Here is a 6426-nt window from a genome sequence, read left to right on the forward strand (position 1 = left end):
TTAATTTTATGCAAAATTCAATATCTGCCATGTTATTCTGTCATTTTTAATCCCTTTTTTCCCAAAACGCGATAAACACCGGTCCTCCTTCTCTGCAGAATGCAATAAATCCGCTCAACAAATCACAGCACACCATTCCACGCATTGTAAACAATAATGGCGCCGCTTTGAATACACACAGAATCCAAGTTTTCCTCATCAACTTTGTACTTCATGATCAACAAACAAACAAAAACAAAATAATGCTTTTGATAACATTGATAAACCTGTGGTGGTTTTCTGTGTCGGGGAAGAAACGTAAGCGATCAAAGTCAAATAATATATGCGAGATGCACTCGGGCTAAGGAAAAATGTCGGCTGTTGCTTGTACATTATTTTACTCAAAGTCAACGAAAATCGAGCAGGACCAAAACATTTTACAGCTGATCGCTGTCAAAAAAGTTCAGCGACAACGTCCCAAGGATGACAGCAGCAATGACAGTGATCTTAATATGACAAAGTGTTTTGATTAATGCCATTAATGTTTATTTTTTAATCAATGTATACCACTAGTCAACTAAACAGATGAACGCACATTTATATATTGATTCAAAAAATATATATGCATTTTGAAGAAAAACTTTGCATTTTGCAGAAAAAAAATCAGTTTTTACAATAAATCTTAAAAAACGAATTATGGAATTGAATGTTTAATGGTATTAAAACCTAAAGATGATATGTGAAAGTTTGTAACCGAAAATAGTGGTTTTCATTTTGTCACTTTCTTGGTATACAAAACATTTAAGATTTAAATGGATTTATTGCGTTTTGAAACCAAACTCTTCAAATATTCCCAAAATATCTTCCTTCGTGTTCATCAGAACAAAAAAAAATGTATACAGGTTTGTAACAAAATGAGACAAAATTTTCATTTAAACCTTCATTTAAACCTTTAAAGGATTAGTCAATTTTCTTCATCCAGATAATTTACTCACCACCATGTCATCCAAAATATTGATGTCTTTCCTTGTTCAGTCGAGAAAAAATTATGTTTTTTGAGGAAAACATTGCAGGATTTTTCTCATTGTAATGGACTTTAATGGGCCCCAACACTTAACAGTTTTAATGCAGTTTAAAATTGTAGTTTCAAATGACTCTAAACGATCCCAAACTAGGCATAAGGCTCTTATCTAGCGATACGATTGTCATTTTTGACCAAAAAAATTAAAAATATGAACTTTTAAACCACAACTTCTCGTCTTCCTCCGGCTGTGTGACGAGCCAGCGCGACCTCACTTAATTGCGTAATGCGTGGAAAGGTCACGTGTTACATATATGAAACGCACATTTGCGAACCATTTTAAACAATAAACTGACACAAAGACATTAATTAGTATCATTCGACATACAACAGTTGGAATGGTCCTCTTTCTCCACACTTGTAAACACTGGGGCGTAGTTTCGATACGTCATCCGTGACCTCTTGACGTGATGACGTATTACGTGAGGTCTCGCTGGCGCAGATAGATGAGAAGTTGTGGTTTAAAAGTAAATTTTTTCCTTGCCAAAAATGACAATCGTTTCGCTAGATAAGACCCTTATGCCTCGTTTGAGATCGTTTAGAGTCCTTTGAAACTGCAATGTGAAACTGCATTAAAAGTGTTAAGTGTTGGGGTCCATTAAAGTCCATTAAAATGAGAAAAATCCTCAAAAAACATAATTTCTTCTCGACTCAACAAAGAAAGAAATCAACATTTTGGATGACATGGTGAGTAAATTATCTGGATTTTTTTTAAGAAAATTGACTAATCCTTTTAAGGTTCACCACAAAGGAGCATGTATTTCCTTATGCTTCCTTACACAAAACTATATGTATATAAATATATAATACACAACCTATTTGTGCATAGCCAGCTTAAAAATGTCACTGATTACTGCGACGCAAATGACTGGAAGTAATGCAACGCTGAACAGCAGTCCATAAAACAAATTTAATTCCTGGTTGTTTTGATTCCTTAGAAACTCGAGGTCTGAGATATTGCCAGATGCAGCATTATGGAGAAACTTTTTATGTAAAAGAAAGCAACGGTTTGAATGGTGGATTTGGAGACCATCCCTTGATGATTCCTGGTCCCTTGCTAACTAATTGGTTTAAAGTTGCCAAGCATGCGCCACAAGCCATTTCAAACCCATTGATATTTTAGCTTTAAAGCAGAAATCCTTTAAATAAAAGAAAAATCTAGCGGTTTCCACCATGCACGTCCATTGGGTAAAAACTTCTGTCTACGTTTTTTGTTTTTGCCCTTTATTTTCTGTCGTCCCAGCTGAACCTGTACTGTAGCTCCGAACTTGGACAAAGTTTTGCTCAAAGAGCAACTCTGTCTGCTGACCACACGATCGGCCAATCAAATGTCAGCTTTCCGCCGACTTCAAGGCAGAACTCGCATCAAGCGCCAGACCTAAAGTGAAGCGGCGTGTTACTCTTGCCGAAATGCAGAAAAAAATCAATGAAAATGCTGCCAGCCGCTGAATCTGCTGGCAGAGCAGAAGGGACACGTTACAAGTGCCGGTCCCTCTGGCAACAGACAGATATGGGAAGCTGAACCAAGCACCTGGATCTTCAGAAGATGGAATATATTTGGGCTTGGTGCAAAATGTAGAAACATCTGACTCAGTTCATCTGCACTGACATATTTCGATGCCTGTGCCGGCTGCCGACAAAGTGTACATGGATCCACAGTTCTACATTAACTCAACTCAAAATGGTTTTTGAGACTTTAAAGGTGCAGTGGTTAAATATTGTAACAAGAGGATTTTCATTTTATTTGCAGTTCATTTGATTCCATTAAGATTGTCTGTGGTATAACAGAAAGACGTCCAGATTGGGCTGTTGTACTCAGTTAGTAGTGCAGTTAGACTTTACCACCACTAGATGGATACCTGCATCTGTTTTCCAGTGTCATATAAGTGCACAGACAATTGAAACGCCAAACCCCATTTTCATCTCCAGTATCAACACTATGTCACCAGACTGGGTAAAGAGACACTCACTTTAAAAATAGCTGGATTATATTGGGTAAATACTGGGTAAATATTGGACAAAACACACTGCTGGGTTAAAATTGACCCAATGCTGGGTTATTATACCCCATGGTTGCATTAAACAACCCAACATTGGGTCAATTTAACCCAGCATGCACTTTAAAAACAAACAGTGCTAAATAGCGCTAAAAGTAGTTCACTGGCTCGTAATCACATGGGAACCATTTTAAGTGCCATATAGCAGCTATGTAGTACCTGTATTGTGCTATATAGAACCATATTTAGTGCTATAGTGGTACTATATCACCCCCGAATGGTTCTTCATAGGTGCTATATACTTGGCACTAAAAATGGTTGACGAAAAATAATTACAAGCTTTTAGTGCTATTTAGCACAAAGGGTTAAAAGTAACCCAGACATTTTTAGAGTGCTGTATATCCGGACAAGTTGAATTTACTTAAAAAATAGGAGAAGGAAAATTGTTGCCCTTGTAAAATTAAGTAAGTGAACTAAGTGTACATTAAACTTAAAATGTCTATTAATTCCTATATAATTAAACAAGTCCAATAAACTTCATTTTAAGTTGATTTAACGTGAAATAATTTGTAATATCAATTCCTTTGTCCAACATCTCCACTAAGTTAACTGAGCTCAAAAATTTCCAGATTTTTAAATAATTTAGATTACTTTTAGTGTAATAAATGGTGGGTATTTATAACACAATAAACTTGATTCTTCGCAGAAACACACAAACTGCATTTTTGACACGCATTGTCAGTATTGTGCTATCAATTACAACAAAACAAGATTATAAATTAAACCTCTTATCAGTGGCGAACGGTGACTTCTTATTTCGAAGGCGCTCGATGTGAAGTTTGTCGCAACATGTATGTAGCCCATCGTGTGTCGTTCGTAATTTAAAAATGTGTGTTCTGCACGTCAAGTGATCCTATGTGCGTCACGTGTCTTGTCAAAATAAGTGCCTGCTGCAGACACGTCTAAAGGGTTTATGATAAAAGAGACGCTCTCGTTTGCCACATACTCGCATAATCTCATGCGTAATCAAAGTTTAGTGTTAAGGGAGTGTCTTGCTTGTATTTTGTGAATGTGAGCGTTTCTTTTATCATAAACGGTTTTGACGCGTGTGCAGCAGGCACTTATTTTGACAAAACACGTGATGCACATAATTTACGTAACGCAACAAACACATATTTTGAAAACACGAGCAACACACATGCCACTCCGAATACATACTTTGAATTTGCGCCCCTCGGAAGAGCAGTCACGAGCCGCCACATATTATACCCCATGGTTGCATAAAACAACCCAACATTGGGTAATTTTTAACCAAGCATGGGGTCATTTTAACCCAGCATGTGCTCTCTTCAATATTTACCCATTATGGGTCAAAAATAACCCAGCCATTTCTAGAGTGCTGTAAAGTTGAATTTATTTAAAAAAAATAGAAAAAGGAAAATTGTTGACCTTATAAAATTAAGTAATGTGAACTAAAACAAGAATACATTTAACTTAAAATTTCTAGTAATTCCTATATAATTAAACAAGTCCAATAAACTTTTTTTAAAGTTGATTTTTATTTTTTGCCTTTATTTAACAGTGAATTTTTAGGAGAGGACAGGAAGGTACAGGGAGAAGAGAGGGGTATGGGATCGGCAAATGACCACGAGTCGGGAATTGAACTCGGGTCGCCGAAAGTGCGAAAGCACCACATGTCGGAGCACTGCCCACTATACCACCGGCTCTGACTTTAAAGTTGATTTAACTTGAAAAAATTTGTAATATCAATTACTCTGTCCGACATATCTCCATTTTCTATTTTTAAATAATTAAAAAACTTTTAGGTTTATAAATGTTAGGTATTATAACATAATAAACTTGATTCTCCACAGAAACACATACAAACTGCGTTTTTTGACACGCATTACTGTGTCAAATGTAAAATGTGCTGAAGAGGGTTCACTGATCACCTGAACAGTGCCTTCACAAAATTATAATTTGCAACAAAACAACATTATAAATTAAACCTCTATGACATTTTATAAAAAACATTTAGGTCTTATTCTGTGAAAAAGCAAAAAAATCAAAATATTCAGGTATAAATCATTATAGGTATTCTTTACATCAAGGGTCTCCAAAGTAGTCCCAAAGCACATTTTATTAATAGTCTCAATTCTAATATTTATGTATTACATATTTTTTTTATATTAGCTGTAAAAAATCCATAGAAATTACAATGTTATTGCAGCTGGGTTGCTGGTAATTTACTGTAGATTTAAATTTATGTTATTTACTGGCAAGAGTTTGTTCAAAGTTTAATACATTTTAAATATTATCAAGTCTTTATCTTTACAGAATAAAACTATACACTGTAAAAAAAATCTGTAGAAATTACAGTATTATTGCAGCTGGGTTGCCGGTAACTTACCGTATATTTAAATTTATGTTATTTACTGGCAATATTTTGTTTAAAGTTTAATGAACAATAAACATTTACAAGTCTTTGTCTTTACAGAGTAAAACTAAAAAACAGCATCAAGCAAAACATTCTGGGAAACAAAATCTTGAAGCAAAAACCAGAAAAGGTTGATGATGATTTCTGGTTCCCAGAATGCTTTGCATGAGGCTGTTATTGTATAGTTTTATTCTGTAAAGATAAAGACTTGTTAATATGTAAAATATATTTAAGCTTGAACAAACTCTTCCCAGTAAATAACATAAATTTAAATCTACGGTAAGTTACCGGCAACCCAGCTGCAATAACACTGTAATTTCTAAGGATTTTTTTTACAGTGTTGGTTTCCATACACTACAATTTTAAACAATACTAAAACATAAACAAGTAAAATAAAATCAACAAAGTTTTGAGCAGACAATCAAAAAGTAGCCCTCCAGATTGTTTTATACGTTGTGGTAGCCCTTGCCCACAAAAAGGTTGGAGACACCTGCTCCACGTGTATTAATCAATTTAAGTTAATTTAACTTGAATGTTTTAGTTTAATGAATATTATATGCTTAAAATTAAAATAAAGATTTATATGTGTCAAAAACTTCAAACATTAAGGTGATGTTTACGTCATTGTTAACCCAGATATTGTCTTTACTTGCAACTTTTGGAAGCAAACAGGCAGAATATGCCTGATATCAATTGTGATGTTTACTTTAGTTTGTTTTCGTTTTCTGGCGGTTTCAAGGGAGCAATTTCCAGTGATGAAATTGAACCTCGCTCCTCAAGGAATTCATTAGAATGCAGGAAAATAGTTGCCGTGCTGATCTTTCTCCTAGTGGGAATAAGCCGGACGGAGACCCTGGGGCATGAGCGCGACACAATGCAACATGCCAACTAATAAAGCTCGGAGATTATTGAAGCCAGTTGTTTAAGACACA

Source organism: Misgurnus anguillicaudatus, unplaced genomic scaffold (genome assembly GCF_027580225.2).
Source record: "Misgurnus anguillicaudatus unplaced genomic scaffold, ASM2758022v2 HiC_scaffold_34, whole genome shotgun sequence".
Classification (NCBI taxonomy): Eukaryota; Metazoa; Chordata; class Actinopteri; order Cypriniformes; family Cobitidae; genus Misgurnus; species Misgurnus anguillicaudatus.